Genomic DNA, 19,808 nt, shown 5'->3' with positions numbered 1-19,808 from the left:
CAAATTTCAAGGCTTCTCTTAAATATAGCTCACACAATTATTAACCATAACTCATTTAAAATAAGTGCTTAAATTAACCAAAAAGACCTTTTATAACCCACAGAATTATGTTTAATTATTATGTATAGCCCATAATGATAAGATAATCGTTAAATCCCTCGATCAAATCAACAAAAACAAAAAAAATAAAAAAGTTAATTATCTAATCAAGTTTATGTAAGATATTTGACATAAGTAAATTTTTTTTTTAAAGAATAATCAACACCCTCAATCAATTTTAGTATAATCATGATTGAGAAGAAAAAAAAACGTATCTTATAGATTATGTTTATGGAGTTCCTAGGAGAATGGTCCTAGGAAAAGAATTAAAACCTTAGGTAATTCCATTTCAATTGACGTTGTTGTGGAATTTCAATTAGAATATACACCTTCAATTTTGATATAATCATAGTTAATTTTTTTTTTTTTAGAGAAAATAAGAATTAGAGTTTATCTTGTTTTTGGGAAAAAGTAAGAAATAGGGTTTATACAAAATTGTTCATTTGCGAGAATACTAAAAGAACAATTTTAATTAATCTTAAGTATGATTAAGAAGAAAAAAATTAAAGTTTATTTTGATTTTGAGGAAGAAGGATTTAAGTTTAATTGTTGGCAAAAAATTAAGACTTGTTTGGTTTTCCATTTTAACTTAAATTTTCTGGGCTATGGTTAATAATAGTGTGGGCTACATTTAAGAGAAGCCAATTTCAAATACACGCAAGTGCTTTTTTCTCTTTCAAAATATGCAGTCTGCACTTCACCATTAAAATATCAAACTCACATAGCAATAGGAGTTTTAAAACAAAACTGCTGAGGATGTAGGGTTTACATGATGTTTTATTGTGGGTAACATAGCTTAGAAAAAAATACTACCTCCGTTCGTGGTTTTCAATGTGGTCTAAAAATCTAAATATTTCATTAATGGATCAAAGAGCTTAAAAATAAAAATAAATCTAAATATTTCAATGATTCAACCAAAATACGAAATGCAGTGATGATTTCACAACACTACATATTTGAGAAAAATGCACTTATATTATTATTGTGGGAATATGCATTCGTAGAGTGCAGAGTGCTAAAAATTATTGATTTTTGCAACATTTTCGCTTTGACAATAGTCTGGAACTTGAATTTGACTAATACCTAAAAAGTTTAATTCAGAAAATACATTTAATAATTGTCACATTCGAAATTCATATGTTCCCACAATCGGAAGAAAACTTTTTGTTGGGAAAACAAAATCAATCTGGATATCATAGCCTGGGTAAACCACATCAACCTGAGGATGGGTTTCTAATAACTGAACTTCCTTATGGATATCACTAGGTTCAGGAAGACATGTCTGAAGATGATCTTTTAAAATGGTTGAGGTACATATGTCAAGTCCCAAGTGAGGGATCTCTGTAAGAACTAAAGGTAAGGCACAGGGAGAATGATAATCACCCCCAAACTTAGAGTTTGGGGTGTCTATAGATAGTCTAGATATAATTTCCCTAATTTCTAGATCATCATAATCCTGAAAATTGTCAATTTCTTCTTGTAGGGTATACTCAGGTGATGCATCCTCACACATATTTAAAAGCTCTACGAGTTCATCTTCTTCGTCTAAGACTATTGTTTCTAAATCCTTAGACTCTAAAATATTATTCTCAGAATAAACTCGTTCCTCTAAATCATTATTGGCTTCGTAATTGCAACGACCCTCAAGCTCGTCAACGCTATTAGACCGGTCAAGACACGATTAAGCCGTTAATGACTCGATTAGCTAGCGTAGATTTTAATTAATAGAAATTAATCTAACAACGATTTAGATATGAAACTAGCATCACTAGATATATCTCGAAAAGTTATGCGAAATGGGCTACTCGAACGTGTCATTCGGATACCAGACGAAGCATATTTCGTCAGATATATATGAAGGGTAGAATTGTCATTTCCTTTATAGACCACATGGCTGCCCATATAATTTCGGTGGGTGCCTTTATCATTTTCCTTTGGCCTTATCACCATCAAAACGTGTCGAACAGAAATCATTTCTCTTCTTCTTCTTATTTCTTCTTCTTCTTCTTCTTCTTCTTCTTCTTCTTCTATTCTTCTTCGTTTTCTCTCTGGCGATTCTGAGATCATTTCTGAAGCCGTGAAATCAAAAAGAAACTTAGGAGAATAAATTATCTAGTTTGATAGACGAAGAAGGGGTGATTGTTCTGTGAATTTTGAAGAAGAAGATGGTTTTGTTAATGAACCGAAAACAGGTAATTTAGGTTTCAAATCGATTGATGTTTCTTTATGAAATCATTATGTTTTGTTTAGTTATAGAGTGGGTTTGTTGTTAATTTATGTATAGAGGTGGTGTATGAAGTTTAATTTTGAGTTCATAGGAAATTAGGGTTTCTGTTCTTTTCTTAAATCAACCAGAAATTAGGGTTCTTGTGAAGTAGGTTGATTGAGTCGGTTTTATCTGATGAAGAAGATGGATTAGACTGAGGTGATTGAGTTTGGGATTTTAATTCAAGGTTTTGCAGAGAAGAATCAGAAGTTAGTGTTTTTATTTTAGAAGATGGTTTTGTGTAGAATTGAGATGTGAATCGAATTAAGGTTAGAGGATATGAAGATGGGTCTGTTGCTGTCTCAATGGGGTTGATAATTGTGGGTTTAATTACAGGGAATTTATTTCAGGGAATGAAATGAGTTAGTAGTGATGGTGGTTGTTAGTGTTTTGAGATTGCTGGTGTGGTGAACTGAGATGGTGGTGCTAGTTGTATTGATTAGGAGTTGTGGTGGCTAGCTGAAGGCTGAGATGGATAATTAAAATTGTATTTATTTTCATCTAATGTGATGTTGATGTTGATAATGATGATACTGAGATTGCAAATGTTAATCAAGGAAGAGCTGGTATGGGTTACAACTAGATAATGAATGTTAGAAGCTGAATTGGTGGCAGATAAGAGTTGAGTCTAGATGAAATGGTGGTGATTGAAATGGTAGAAGTTGAGTCTAACTGAACTGTGGTGCAAATAGGAGTTGTAAGTTAAATTTGTGGCAGTTTTGCAATGTGGTATATGTAGAATTGCTGAGTTGAAATATGAATGGTGGTGGTGTTAGAATTCTGAGTTTGTATCTCAGATAATGATGTTGTGGGTTAGTCTGGGTTGATTGGTGTTGATCCCAGTGGTTCTATGATGCCGAAAAGCTGTGAATGGCAACCAATGAAGATCTGAGAATACAAGGGACAAGTGGATATTGTAAAGAGATGAACTTGTGTGTGTTATATTGCAGTGATGGACCAAATAGGAAGATGTGATTATATGAAGAAAAGTGAATGGTTGTGCTGGTATAATCAGGTTCAGGGGTTGCGAGAATTGTAACTATGAATAGTGGACTGAAGATGATCTCAACTGAAGTTGCAGGTGGTATGAATGAGTTTGTAGTAGTGTTGTTGAACTGGCAGAAGTTTTAGAATAATGATTTGTGAACATTTGAAGTAAGGACGGAATCTTGAGTGGATGTTCACAATGAGCTGTTGGTGATTATGGAATAGATTGCAGTGTGTTTGATTGTCGCAAGACTGGATTGTTGTCTTGAGTGTATGAGAAGTTGAGGTGGTGATGTATTGGAATTAAATTAGAAATGGTGACTATAGTGATTGAACTGAACCAAGGAAGAGATGTTTTGGCTATGTGTTTTTGTAAAGAGAGTTAGAAATATATTTGATCTTGTCTGTTCTGCTCTGCTTCATAGATTTAAGCCTATTAGTCATCTTAGATAGCTAAACTGACTGATCTGAATATTTTTGCCTGTTTGAGTTGAATCAGTTGAACTCAGTAGTGACTCGCCTGACTCAGTAGACTGAGTTAACCAGTTGACCTTGACTATTTGACTTGACTTTAACCTAGACTTAGACGTTGACCGTTAGTTTGACCATTTTGACCGGCAGTTGACTCAGATGGACTGGACCTTAGTTAATGGGCTTGTTAGTGGACTTGGGCTTAGAGTTAATTTTCTTAATGAACATGAAATAAACCCTTGTGGTCTGTATTGAACTTTGGTTACTTGTACAAAGTTGTAGATATTCATAAGACAAATCTAATGGATTATAGAATCAACCTAATTGAATTAGTAAATTTTAGATGTGCTAAAGATGGAAGATGAAAAGGTTTAACATTTTAGATGGGCTTAGAACAATTAGATAGTTCACTTAGCCTATAACTAGATAATTGTATGAGATCTTGATTTCAACCTTGTATGAGCCTTTTGGCTAATTCTTAGAGTGTTTCTGTGATTAACAGTTACTCCTTATTAACAATGATCGATTTAAAGGATGATCCGGTGGATTGAACATCTCGAGGTAGGCGAGGCTTGTCATCGAAAGAGGTGGGAATTGATAACGAACTCTCCTGTATTCATTATTGTTTTACAAATCTATCTATTGTGAAATCCACGCATATCATTGTTAGTATATGATATGTGTATGCATATATTATTTGTGTAATACAAACTAGTTTTCCTTTACATTTTGGGATGGGTTTGGATCTTTAAAAACAACTAATATCTGTGTTTTGGGAGTATTTACTTATTTTCTTAAAAGTGATTCTTTCCATTGACTGGAAAGTGATTACATTCTTTACTTATTGTTAACATGAAAGGAAGAAGGTTTCCTTTTGATTGGTGTATAGAATTAGTTCCTTCACCGCACTTTATACCTAGTTTTTAAGCACTTGTGTAGGGGCATAAAAGCATCCAATATTAAATAGGCCCGGAGGGTATCCTTAAGTGGGTACTGAGGTGTCCAGTATTACCATAGGAGGCGTAAAAACAGCCTATGGAATACTTTTTCATAGAGGGGACTATTCTGTATGCATGGATGTTTACTGTTCTTTTAAATTACTTTAAAAAGCTATTATATTATGTTTTGGTGTTTAGAGAGAATGAGTTGATATGTAGAGTGTGCGTAGAATGAGGTACTGATAAGGTACATATCGTTTATGACTTCGAGACCTGAAAACCTCAGGGGGGCATTAATGATCATTGAAAAATCCGCAACAGTCATTCCTTGCTACTCCGAAGGAAGACGTCGCTCAACTGTTATTTATGTTGTGAATGCGCGCCGGTTTATTGGTTGGTAGAACTTTATATTTCAGTACAACTTATTATTTTAATATGCTTAATATGTTTTTCCGTGTTTTATCGTTTTTAGCAAAACTTGCATTGTCTTTAAATCATTATGGTGATTACTCGAAAGTTAGTTGTTATTTCTACTGGTCACCCTTCGGGATGATGTGCTCACTCAATTCCCACTTTAATTTTCAGTGACAGATCAAGATGTATACGTGGCGATGAAAGCTTAGAGGAGTTGGTTTCGTTAGTTGGTTAGCTTCCGCTATGTTTATTCTGTGTTTATATTCTATTTGTAAACCAACTGATTATCGAATATGTATCATTTGAGAGGAGTTCTTATATTTATTTCAGAGAGGGTTTAGATTTGGGTCAATCTTTGTTTAGAACTTCTTTCTTAATGTTTAAATAAATGTTTTAGATCGTAGTGCCTCAGTTTATGGTTAATCTCTTGGATTAGTCAGCTGCTAGCTTTGAGGGCGCTACAGTAATCAAAAGCAAATACTACATCGTCTAAAACGGGGGTATATTTAGTCAAATTCTCGTCTTTTTGAATAGGTGAATAATTATTAAAATTATTTGGATTTGAACTAGAAATAACATTATAATTATAAATCTCAATTGGGGTAACAAATTCCTGATCACTATGCCCACATATTTCAAATTCTTCATCAGCACTATCCTTATCATGATCATAATAACAAGAAAATGATTGACCCTCATCTAAACAAGTAGTGTTACCAATTCTAACCTCGTCATCTTGATTATGCAAATAACTATCCTCATTTTCAAGGTTATTATTGAAAACACTGTATTGGAAATTAAGATTATTTCGAGCAATTCTTTCGTTCGTCTCAGCCATCAACTTGAGGGATTCCTCTATAGAAAGTTTTCTTTAGTCAATAACTAAATTATTCATCTCATCTATCTTACGTGTCGATTCCTATAATTTCCTGAGGGACTCTTATAGAGGATGAATAAGAACAAAAGGATCATAAAAGGACTACTTTTTAATAGTTTGATTGTATCCTCCAAAGACGAAGAACTAGTTTTATAATCTTCTTGCTCGTACGATGGATGCATGTGTGAATAGTAATTGGGCTCACCATGGTATGGACCGTAACCTTCCACTATTTACATTATGGTTGTAATATGAATAATGTCCATTTTGAAATTCAATCGGATATTCATTGTATTGGCTATTATAATACAAGGTCGACATAATCTTTGCACGTGAAAATGCAAATGCTGGGGTTCACTATTTTGGGTAGGCTTGGGTTACCTTTAGCAAAATATAGCTACAGTCAGAGACTGGTCAAAGGTTCGCGACTAAGGCTTGTGGTGTTTCAGATGATTACGCCCATAGGATTCACCTTACTAAACCCCATGTTTTCCTACTAATCGGTGCGAGACGATGCAAATATGATGTGCTTTCGTGTTTATGTTTTTTTTTTAAATAAAATATATACAAACAAGCAAACAAAATATAAAAGTTCCAAAAATAAATAAAATCTAAAAATAAATAAATAATAAGAGTTTGGGATTTTCTTCTCTTTTAGGCAAGTCCAACTTTCCACCTTTAGTTTCCAGCAAAACCTGCACACCAAAAACAAAAATACCCAAAGTAAAATCTAACAAAAGAAATAAAATAAAATAAATAAACCTAAATAAATAAATAAATAAACCTAAAAAATAAAACCTAAAACCTAACCTAAAAACAAGTCCGCGTCGTTGGCGCCAAAAATTGATATGATTATGCTATAGTGGTAAAAAGGTTGTCGTTCACTCGGACTTGATGAGATTCGATTTTATGACTTAATAAAAAAAATACTAAAAATACTAAAATATATACAAAAGCTTGTCGAGATGAATAATTTACTGGGACTCAGAATTTCGTTGTTTTCCATATTCAAGTGGTTCAGAAATTAATCCTATGCAATTATAGCTCAATCAAAAGAAATATCAACTCTATTTATTTGCCAAAGGAGATTCCCTAAAACATTAGTTGTATATTGTAAGCATGAAGCATCAAACTTACCTAGAACTAAGCATGCGTCATCAAACAAAGTCACAAATAATTTATAAAAATCATAAATCAATAAAACTCAGTGCAGAAAGTAAATAAAGAATTAATTTAATTACCACAAGGACGAAATCCAGCTTCCTCCGTTGTCTCTTCAGAGAGAGTTATTCTTTCTTCCTCCCTAAATCTTCTCGCGCGGTCTCTTCCTTACTCCAACTCCTTTGTATTTGGTAATATAACATTCCCTACACTACACTAACTCCCAAAATTAAATCCAGAAAATCTCGTAAACTAACCCGTTGCCCTGTTTTGGATTTGCTTCTTGTTTTAGCTCTCAAACCACGTCATTCTCCCTGATAATTAAGTCACCAATAAATCCCCGTGTTTAAATTATTCTAAAACTCTTCCAAATATATCAGAGACCCATGAATAGCTTTTCCATGTTTTATCAACTGAAAGGAAATCTTTCCTTTTTCTTCGAACCCACGACATATACCTTTCATGTTGTAGTGAAACAGGTTATCTCCAAACAAAGTCCCTGAGAAAATCTGAATAAATCTCACCCAAAACCGATCCACAAAATTAACGCAGGTGACCAATTTTTCCCGCCAATTTTGGTTTCAAATGGTGAAGAAGAAAGGAAGCCCTCTATCCACTGATGTGGTGATAATAACAGTTGGGGTACCCCTTAGTAATTGAGGTTCCCCTTATCCAAAGTGGGGGTCCTTTTAACATTTGCCCTTGAGTTGCTTTAGTAAATTTTCTCCCGGGAGTCCAAACACCACTTTTCGAGCCAATTTTCCCGCAAAAACTTATTTTTCCAGAAACACCTACAAATACATAAATAACCAAATAAGTACAAAATCGAGCACTGATAATATATACAATTGAGATCAAAATAGACACATAAATACGTCTGTCACACTACACCCTCCAATTAACTCGTATTTAAGCGTGTCAAACGGACCCTAACACTCCCCTCAAACTAAAGTAAGGAGTAGATACATCATTTTTCCTAATGTGATATAACAACGGTTGTGAATAATTCTTGCAAATATTTTTTTTCATTCTTCTAGCTGCACGTTGTATGAGAAAATTGAGAAAAAGTTGGTGTTCTGTTTCTGTGTTGGTTAATAGATAAAATGTTGGTTCTGTGTTGGTGAACAGACAAAATGTCTAGAATTGGTTCCAAGTGAAGGTGGATTAGTTGTGAAACAAAATTGAATTTGGATATTAAGATGTTATAAACTGGTATTGAAAAAGTTGTATTAAAAGTGGTGGTCTGATACTGAAAAGATTGGGTTTAAAAAGGTATTTAAAGATGGTTATCTAGCATGTATTGACTGATTTTGATAAGTGTTAGCATCCACCAATATCTTGAGCAATCAGTAGAAGTCCATGAACAACCATAATATCGAAAAAAATATGCATAGTAACAACATGAAACTGAATTGATGGTGCTTATAATAAATATCAAATATGTTTTTAGGGGTTTCTAAACCAAAACCAAAAACTTTCTGCGATATTAGAACTAGTCAGAGTAAAAAGTAGTTCAGTGATATTTAACAACCCACATTCTTAACATGCTGAACTTCATTACATCTAGACCATAATCAAAACATGCAGTTACATGTTGATGCAGTGAGTATAATGAAGGCCCATAATGAAGTATACCGAAACCATTCATTTCAAATAGACTGCAAACAATAATTTAAACTATTGAGTTGATTTCCTTAGATTAATATAATTTTTATTTCATAAAATGTGTGCACGCCTAATTGCATTCAATCGATTTTCTTCACGGATTTCATATATTTCAGTGCAAAGTCTTTAATTCTTCAGGTGTTTTTAGTGTAAATCTATCAATAATGAATGTTGATTTGTTCATTTAAGGGTAATAAATGGAGTTTCGTGAAAATCGTGAAGACCCAATTAGGGTTTTATCAGTGGATATTTCAAAATCATCTGCGAAACAACCTTCTATCACTTTGATTGATGATGATACTAATGCTAGATTCGATGCGTGGAAATTCTCTTCGATTGGTCGTCTTGATCTTCTTCGACTCAAATTTGTGGATATTTCAGCGAGTTTAAGAAATCAATGGAATCTAGTTGGTCAATGTCATCTTATTCCATTAGGAAAAGGTTTTTTACGATCAGATTATCAAATGGAGAAGATAAGCAGTACATCAAATCTGGAAGACGGGAAGTTTCTGATCAAGTTTTGAAAGTCAGAAATTGGATTCCAAATTTTAGACCAAAAAATTAGCGAACTTCATGTGCAATGGTATGAGATTCTTTTCCAGGCTTAAGTTTAGATTATTGGGATGAAAAAACTTTATTTACAATCAGGAATGCCATTGGAAATCCTGTTAAGGTTGATGAATCGACTTTGAAATATGAAAGTGGGTATTCAACTAAAGTGCTTATTGAAGTAGATTTTTCAAAACCAATCCCTAACAAGTTATGGATTATCACAAAGTTTGGCAGCTTCTCTCAAGGTGTCATTCTTAATAAACCTCCTAAATTCTGTTCCAAATGCAATATTATTGGTCATAATCTAGCTGAATGTAGATTCAAGCAAAATCAAACACATAATGAGGATACAGTTAGTAATCAAACTCAACAGCCTATTCCAAAAATCCTGAAACCTCAGCAGCAGACTCCTCGTGCTAAGCAAACAATTGATCCATTTGATATTTGTGACACTCCAGTTGTTCAAATTAACCATAATGTTGGGTTTAAACCCAACAATGAAGTTGAAATTTCAAAAGGCAAGTTTAGTTCTCTACAAGATGTGGCAGAAGAACCTTCAGTTTGTGAAACACCAAAAATTGTTGAGAATATTATCAATCTTGACAAGATATTTCAAATTGCAGAAGAAAATTCAATTGAAAAAAGTGAGGTTGAATATATTAATGGAGCTAATGGATCAGTATCAACAGAAAGGGTGCCAGTTACATCATGATCTAGAGTGGTGCAACCACCATCACTAAAGAATGTGGCTTCTACAAGTGTTATTAAGGAGATCTCAATTGCTCATGTTTCTACAAACACTCAGGTACCAGTTAAATACAATTTCAGAAAATATCCAGGAAAAGGAGGTACTAAAGGCCTCCAGCCTAAACAATGAAAGTTCTATTTTGGAATTTAAGAGGCCTAAGAAGATCTAGGTCTCAGAATAAATTAAGATCTCTAATAATTTAATCATTCTATAGTTTGGGTTGTTGAACCTAAAGTTTTTTGTAATTCTTTATTTTGCAATAAGTTAAACTTGCCAGGAATGCAGAGTATGGTTATACACAATTCTTCAACAAATAAAAAGGGCAATATATGGCTGTTTTGGAATCAAACCTTACATACTCCCACATTAGTGTCAATGTCTAGTCAGATGATTACAATAAGTATTGGAGGAGTCTTAATTTTCAGGTGTACATGCACATGTTGGAATTGTTCAAAGAAGATACTTATGGTCTGAAATGGGAAGTATTAGTGATTTGCCTTGGTTAATTATTGGAGATTTCAATGTTATTACTTCTATAAATGAAAAAATGGGAGGAAAAAGTCCCAATAAAATATCAATGCTGGATTTTACCTCTTTCTTGGATAAATGTAAGTTAATGCAGGCTCCAAGAACTGGTCTGCAATATTCTTGGTGTAATTTCCAAAATGGTAATAAAAGGATTATATGCAACCTTGACAGGGCTATGTTTAATCAATTATGGTTACAGAAATATGAAGATTGGAGTTACAAGGTGGGCTTAAGAATTGCTTCTGATCATTCTCCATTACTGGGTGGAACTGCAGGTATACCTAAACCAAAAAATGCCCTATTTAAATTTCAAAAAATGTGGACTTCTCGTGCTGAATTCTTGGAAGTTGTCTCAAAATGTTGGATTGAATCTATTGAGGGAGATCCAACTTTTATTTTTCAAAATAAATTATAAAGGTTGAAAAAGATTCTTAAAAAATGAAATTGGAGTGTATTTTGGAATGTACACATTCAAATCAAAGAAGTTGAAGCTAAGGTTCAAGATTCGGATAATAATCCTTTAAATGAAGAAGCTCTTACCAATCTAGTTGCAGCTCAAAATATGTACAACTCTAAAGAAGTTCAATTGAATACTCTCTTAAAACAGAAGTCAAGAGCCATATGGATCAAAAAAGGAGCAACAAACACTAGTTTTCTTCATGCTAATCTGAAAATAAGACAAGCAAGAAATTATATTGAAGAAGTGGAAGGTAATAATGGAGAAATCATTACATGACAAGAAAAAATAGTTGATGAGTTGGTTAAACATTTTGAAAAAAAAATTCAAATTTCAAAAAGTATTAATTGATGACTCTCTTGTTAATACCATTCCTACTGTTATAACTACTGAAGATCAAGAAATGCTGGATGATGTTCCTAATGGAGAAGAAATTAAATCAACAATCTTCAGCATGGACCATGAAAGCTCTCCAGGACCAGATGGCTTCTCATGATGCTTTTACAGAACCTGCTGGCACATAATACAAGAAGATCTAATTAAGGATATTCAGTTCTGCTGGACAAGAATATTCATCCCTAAGGGTCTTAAATCCAACTTTTTAGTTCTTATTCCTAAAATTACAGGTGCTAAAAATCCAAATCACTTTAGACCAATTGGTCTGAGCAATGTCAGCTTTAAAATTTTCACTAAAATCATACCTACAAGAATCATTAGTTTGTTATTTAAGCTGGTATCTCCTCAACAAGCTGCTTATGTCAAGGGAAGAAGCATTCAAGAGCAGATTTTGTTGGCATCTGAAATGGTGAATGAGATGAAGAAAAAAAAAGATGTGGAAATATTAGGCTTAAATTAGATATATCCCAACCTTTTGATTCAGAAAGTTGGAACTTCCTTTTTCAAATTCTTCTCAAATTTGGATTTTCAGATCGTTGGTGTGAATGGATACATACTTTATTTCAATCTGCAAGAATTTCAGTTGTGGTGAATGGAGTCCCACATGGACTTTTCTCTATTGGTAGGGGTTTGAGGCAAGGAGATCCTCTTTCTCCAATTTTGTTTATCCTAATGGAAGAGGCTTTGTGTAGAAGACTGACAGAGTTGGTAGAATATGGAGCTATAGTCCCAATGGTTGTAAGGAAGGGAATTCATCCTACACACCTATTTTTTGCAGATGATACTTTCATCTTCTGTAATGGAGCTAAGAAAGGTATTTTTTAGAGCACTGCTCGGTCGAACTCACATGCGTTGCTATCTCAAGCATGTTTGTCAATGTTAGTGATCAAAACTATAAGTCTTGATTTCTAGTCTACTATAGCTAAGTCTCGAACTAGGATATAAAGTGTAGTTGAGCTCAAGAACTCCATGGAAATTATCATACAAGACGAAGAACTACTCAAGGAACTGGTGGAACTTCATCGACTAAAAGGTATGTGGAGACTTGAACTTATCTTTCACTTAAAAGTCTATCTACTATCATGAGACAAAAGTCATTTTGCTGTATAGACTTTGATTATACACATTTTCTATTTCGATCCGAGTTTATCTCGCTTATTTATTTCTCGAAATACGTGTTGGTAAGCTTTCGCTTTGGCCAAGTTCATCTTTACCTAGTGACGAAAGTCATATTATGTTTCAATCACTTTGAAAATGGCTTTGACGAAAAATGGTTTGTGAATAACAACTATATAACGTCCTCTAAGAATGTTTCAATGATTGAAATGAGAGTTTAGATTATATAACCAATGTTGGATATAAGCATTGTGTGGAAACACATATATGTATAAGTCCTTATTCCTTGAACCAAAGTATGCGTACTTTGTTGATCAGGAAAACCGGTACTAGAGCTGTGAACTCAGTCCGCGAACTGGCGGAAGTTCTCATCCCGAGAAAATCTGCTGGAATTTGTGAACTCCTTCCGGGAACTTAAGTTCGTGAAATAAGTCCGCGTACTTGAATTGGTTATATCTAAAGACGATTATTTGTGAACTTATATTTATATTAAATAAGGAATGCAATTTGCAAACCGTGGCTATAAAGTTCATGAATCGATTCGAGTGAATCAAATCGTTTTTGCTTCAATTGTGTCTTGTATACTTCTATAAGATTTATACAATTGAACAACTCTCTAACTAGTTCATTTGAGTCATTTGAACTAGTTATGGTGAAGAAGAATATGGTTGATATGAAAGTGCTCATATGGCCAACCACTTGGTTAACTACTGTTGAACCAACAAATGTACATGTTTGGTTACGGTTACACAAACCTAAAATCGTGCATTTTATTTGTGTGTAACAAGCTAAGTTTTCGATCCAACGGTTGAAAGATATTATATTGAATCTAATCAGGTTTTCATCTAACAGTGAATATTGAATACTTTGTTACTAAGCTAACATTGATTGCAAACCCTGATTTGAAAGACTATATAAGGGAGAACTCTAGCAACTGGGAAACCTAATCCCCATACATCTTGTGCGATACTAGTTGTATTAGCTAGAGTCGATTCTCCTTTAACCTTAGGTTTCTTCCCAATACCCTGTAGGTTAACGACTTGAAGACTTCATTGGGATTGTGAAGCCATACCGATACTACTTTCTTGTAGTTGTGTGATCTGATCTTGCTGATTCTATCCTGTTGAGTACAATCGTAATGATTGGCTTGAGTTTAATATCTCCGATAGGAAAGATATAAAAGTAATCACAAACATCTTCGTCTCATCGTTTGTGATTCCACAATATCTTCTTTCGCCGCGTCAATTAAGATTATTGTGAGGTGATTGATAATACTAAGCTGTTCTTCGGGAATATAAGTCAGGATTATCAATTGGTTCCTGTTCACCTTGATTTATCAAAAGACGGAACAAAAACTTGTATGTATTTCTGTGGGAGATAGATTTATCTATTATCATAGACTTTTCTGTGTGATACAGATTTTTTTATTAAAGTCTTCGACTTTGGGTCGTAGCAACTCTTAGTTGTGGGTGAGATCAGCTAAGGGAATCAAGTGCGTAGTATCCTGCTTGAATCAAAGATGTAAGGAGCGCAACTGTACCTTGGATCAGTGTGAGATTGATTGGGGTTCAACTATAGTCCAGACCGAAGTTAGCTTGTAGTAGGCTAGTGTCTGTAGCGGCTTAATACAGTGTGTGTTCAATCTGGACTAGGTCCCGGGGTTTTTCTTCATTTGCGGTTTCCTCGTTAACAAAATTTTGGTGTCTGTGTTATTTCTTTTCCGCATTATATTTTGTTATATAATTAAAATATCACAGGTTGTGCGTTAAGATCAATCAATTAGAATATCCAACCTTTGGTTGTTGATTTACATTGATTGACACTTGAACATTGGTCTTTGGTACCGTTCAAGTTATTTCACATAATAATCAGGCTCACGGATTTCTATATGTTCGGTTTGCTGATTAAATTGTTAAATAGAGATATTATAACTCTTTGATATACTTTATTAAGATTGAGTCTAGTTGATTCTCTTGAAAGTATATTGGAGTTAGTCTATACAGATTGCTAATCGAAATATTGGGTGAGGTTGTTGTACCCCCGTTTTTTCAATTGGTATCAGAGCAGGAAAACACGTTTAAAGACCTTACAAGTCTGTGTTTGTAGCGATCTGACTCTATGGACAGTAAAGTATCTAGAAACGCTTCACCAGGTTTAAAAACCAATCGTAGAAGAAGTTCTAATAAACTGGTTATTCTCCAGAAAAGGTTGGATGAAGAAATCCAGATCAACTCTGATCTTGTTGCAGAAATTGCAATACTTAAGGATTTGAAATCTATCAAAATTCCTTTGATGGATCTGAATAACTCCAGTTATTCCTCTATGAAGAATAGTCGTAAGTCAGATGATAAACAACATCCAGATGTTGTGAAAACTGATATGACCCAGAACTTCTCAGACGAACTTAAAGGTGTTGGCCCATGTTTGTTTTGTGATTCCTCCAATCACTTTCAACATACTTGTATGTCCTTCCAAAAGAGTCTGAAAGTTGCAAGTAATATTCATAAGAAAACTAAACAACTTATTACTTCTCTAAAAGGACGTACAAAACTATCAGGAAACCCTAAACAGGAGAGTACTAATAGTATGAGAGCTTTTGCTTTAAAATCAACATCACCCTTTCAATGGTTTCTTGACAGTTGAGTGGATGTAGTAGACATATGACCGGTGATCTCACATGGTTTTATTCTTCAAACGACTATGAAGGAGGACCAGTAACATTTGGAGATAGGAGTTGTTGCTACATAAGCAAGAAGGGGACGATCAAACTACCCGCCGTACCTGAAATCCATGATGTAGTATACGTAAAAGGTATGACTGCAAATCTTATTTCTATTAGTCAAATTTGTGACAAAGTCCATCGAGTCGTCTTCAATGCAAATGGATGTGACATTGTAGACAAAACTGGAAAAGTAATTTTTCAGGGAACTCGTGGTAAAAACAACTGTTATCTTCTGGATACTCAGTTCAGCAATTGTTGTAATTTGACTAAGGTGGAATCTACACATCTTTGGCATGAGCGTTTTGGTCACATCAACTATCGTCTTCTAATTAAGATCATTAACAAAGAACTTGTTAGAGGCGTTCCCAAAATAAATGCAAAGATTGAAGGTGTATGTGGTGCCTATCAAAAGGGTAAACAAATAAAAGTCACAATAAATCATCTCGAGATATTCTCACTAAATCTCCGCTTGATTTAATTCATATGGATCTCTTCAGACCAATTCAACAACCCACGGTTGCTGGTAAGAAGTATGCTTTGGTTATGGTAGATGATTACACCAGGTTCACTTGGGTTGCGTTCCTATCTCATAAGAATGAAACCCTTGATGAATTCAAGATTATTGTTAAGAGAATCCAGAACGAACAAGGTCGCAAACTAAAGAAAATTAGAAGCGACCTTGGAGCTGAATTCAAAGATACTAAGGTGTTTGAATTTTGTGACGAACTGGGAATCATTCAACAATATTCTCCACCCATTACTCCTCAAGCTAATGGAGTTGCAGAAAGAAAAAATAGGAACATTCAGTAAATGGCCAGGGTAGTGCTCCATAACAAAAACTTACCTTTAAGATTTTGGGGAGAATCTGTCTTCACAACATGCTACTTGATCAACCGTGTCTACCTACGGTCTAAAACCATAAACACTCCTTATGAGTTATGGTACGGTAGAAAACCCAACTTGCACTATCTCCGAGTGTTGGTAGTAAGTGCTACATTCTAAAAGATCGAGAACAGAGAGGGAAATTTGATACCAAAAGTGATGAAGGTATCTTCCTTGGTTATGCTTCTGATAGTCATGGTTTTCGAGTGTTTAATCTCAGAACCCAGGTCATGATGGAATCTGCTAATGTTATCATCGATGATATTAGTAATTTTCATCACGATAATCCTATTGCTGAATTGCCTCCAACTGAGCCAATTGATAAAGTCAAAGAAATACCAGAATCAGTTGAAGTCATCCAAACTTTTATTGATCCTGATATTTCTAGTGACGAGGAGAAGAGCACTGATCAGGCTACTCCTGACGAACAAGAACATGTCCCTTCATGACACCTCTGGGTTCAAAGGAATCATGATCCCAACAGTATTATTGCGGGAAGAGATTCTACAACTAAGACTAGAGGACAACTTCAAAATATTTGCAATTTTGGTTGTTATCTGTCACAAGTAGAACCAAGAAATATTGACGAGACTCTTAGCGATCCCTTTTGGGTGAATGAAATGCACGAAGAGTTAAATCAATTTCAAAGACAAGACGTGTGGGAACTTGTACCTTGTCCCTCCAATATTAATATTGTTGGTACGAAATGGATATTCAAGAAGAAGTCTGATGAATTTGGCATAATTGTCAGAAACAAAGCCAGACTTGTCGCTCAAGGATATTCACAGATTGAAGGTATCAACTTTGACGAAACCTTTGCTCCTATGGCACGCCTTGAGTCCATTAGACTTTTATTAGCTCGTGCTTGTTTTCTTAAGGTTAAGCTATTCCAAATGGATATAAAATCCGCATTCCTAGACGGAATTTTAAAGGAGGAAGTCTATTTCGCTCAACCTAAAGGCTTTGAAAACCTTGATTTCCCAGATCATGTTCTTAAGCTCAAAAAGGAATTATATGGGTTAAAACAAGCACCTAGAGCCTGGTTTGAAAAACTTACCACTTCTCTTATTAGGAAAGGTTTTTCAAGAGGCGGAGCTGATAAAACTTTGTTTACTAAATGGAGTGGGAAAGATGTTGTCATTTCTCAAGTGTAGATGATATCATCTATGGTTCAACTTCTGAGAAGCTTTCTTAGGATTTCCAAGTTTCACTTGCTAAAGAATTTGAAATGAGCAATGTTGGTGAATTGAAGTTCTTCTTAGGATTACAAATTGATAGACACATTTTTGTGTCTAATTTGATCTTAATACTGTATATTGTTGGCACTTGATTTTGTACTAATTTTGTTATTTTATGTATTTGTAGGTATTTTTTTGGAAATAAATATTTTTGGAAAATTCGGCTCGAAAAGTTGATTTTGGCACCCGGAGGACACGTGTTATTCGGACTCCCAAGTTTGTATAAGGGGTAACCTAATTACTAAGGGGCACCCCCAGGTCACCCCAAGGCATCTGCTATTCGCACCCCAGTCCAGGATAGGGGGACACCCCTCTTCTTCATTTGAATATCGATTTTGGCGGGAAAAGCTTCCTTTCAACTGGCAGAATTTTCGATCCAATTTTGAAGGTGTTTTAGGGTGATTAAATGGATGAAACTTGGTGAGATTGTTCCTAGGATATATATAAACCTATTGTAAGCGTTCTGGTCCATCGAATTTGGCTAGAATCGGCTAAACAAGTCATCATCAGAGAACAGGGCAGTCACGGGTTTGAGAGGATTTTTGAGGGATTCAGACGTGTTATGATGATGCATGGATGACTCTAGCACACTTTTGGACCGTTTAGAAGATAATTAAGGTGATTTTTCAGCTGCAGACGCGTGATCAAACAAAACAGGGAAGAAAATATTTTTAGAATATTTTTCTTTAAACCGAATAATGAAGGATTATATGGAGTTATTGCGAGGGATTAAATGCTGCTGTTGGGTATAAATTAACTCCTTGGGTCGATTAGAAGGGCTGTCGAGAGTTTTGGGAGCTAGGGAGAGCTAGAGAAGACGAAATCAGAGTTTAACAAAACTCTGCTGCTGCTGATGATGATGATGAAGAACACGAAGAACGGACCTGCCAGAGCAGTCGTTCTTCAACAGTGACAGCGACAGCTGGTCGTGGGTCGTAGTGTGGGTCTTAAAACGCTACAAGACAGTTTATCTTCTTATCGTTCTTCCTTTTGTAACGGTGAACAGCACCTTTGCAACAGTTATTTCTGTTGCAATTTTTCTGTTCACTTGTTTTACTCCCTTTAATCAACTTTTTGAGTTTAATACATGTATTTTGAGATTATGATTAATATGAGGAGCTAAACCCCAACACTGGGGTGATGGAGGAAGCCTTATTTCACACTTGGGTAATTATATTTAATTCTTCTCATGACTTTTGCACTAATTTTAATTGAAATTATGATTTGAAAAAATTAGTTGTCATTTGATTTGATGCGGCATGCTTAGCTTAGATGATTTGATGCCTCATGCATAACATTTACATCTAATATTTGGAGAATTTATCTTGGCAAAAATAAGAGTCAATATATTTTATATATTTACTGAGCTATAATTGTTAAAAGAATCATTATTTGAACCTTAAGAAATGAATTCGGTGGAATCCTAAACCCCAGTACCTCTTGCACCATTGTTAATATTTTTGTGTACATATATTTTTATTAAGTCTAAAAAAAATTATCCTTCACAAGTCCGAGCAACGAACTTTTACTACCACTTTCAATATTATAACACAAATTCAACAACATAAGGATGGGATTTACTTATCTCAAGAAAAATATGCAAAGGATCTTGTCTCAAGGTTCGGTCTGGATAAGTCAACTCTAAAACTGACACCTTTGCCCACTACTGGTAAACTGCACAGAGATGAAAAAGGAGTAAAAGTGGATCAAAAATTATATCGATCTATTATTGGTAGCCTTTTATATCTTACAACCACTAGACCTGATATTTCTTTTAGTGTTGGTTGTTGTGCTAGATTTCAGGCTAATCCAAAGGAATCTCATCTTGCAGCTGCAAAAAGGATCATACGATATGTCAATCACACTGTCGGGTATGGTCTATCCTACACTTTTGATACTAACACTGACCTTTCTTCTTATTCAGATGTTGATTTGGCAGGATGTGTAGAAGACAGAAAAATTACACCAGGGGGATTCTACTATGTGGGACTGAATCTTGTGGCTTGGCATAGCAAGAAACAAAATTCACAATCCATGTCTACATGCGAAGCAGAGTATATTGTTTCTGGGTCATGTTTCACTCAATTTCTATGGATGAAACAAATGTTGGCTGATTATGGAATTGATAATGGAATAATGAAGATCTTTTGTGACAACCCTAGCGCGATTCGAATCACTGAGAATCCCGTTGAGCACTCAAGAACAAAGCACATTGATATAAGGTACCATTTTATTCGAGATCTCTATGAAAATGGTATCATAAATATGGAATTTGTGCCTTCCGAACAACA

At 34.6% G+C, this 19,808-nt stretch overlaps 1 long non-coding RNA gene across 1 annotated transcript; it reads left to right on the top strand.

The window, feature by feature from the left end:
- The first annotated feature begins 2,103 nt into the window (after positions 1-2,103).
- On the top strand, positions 2,104-5,690 carry LOC113317275. Its single transcript, XR_003343374.1, has 3 exons — positions 2,104-2,291; positions 4,326-4,410; positions 5,347-5,690. It is a non-coding gene; the product is annotated as an uncharacterized LOC113317275 (long non-coding RNA).
- The last annotated feature ends 14,118 nt before the right edge of the window (positions 5,691-19,808 follow it).

Source organism: Papaver somniferum, chromosome 10 (assembly GCF_003573695.1).
Source record: "Papaver somniferum cultivar HN1 chromosome 10, ASM357369v1, whole genome shotgun sequence".
NCBI classification, from domain to species: Eukaryota; Viridiplantae; Streptophyta; class Magnoliopsida; order Ranunculales; family Papaveraceae; genus Papaver; species Papaver somniferum.
The sequence above is the reverse complement of the archived record's forward strand: the minus strand, read 5'-3'. Positions and strand labels throughout refer to the sequence as shown.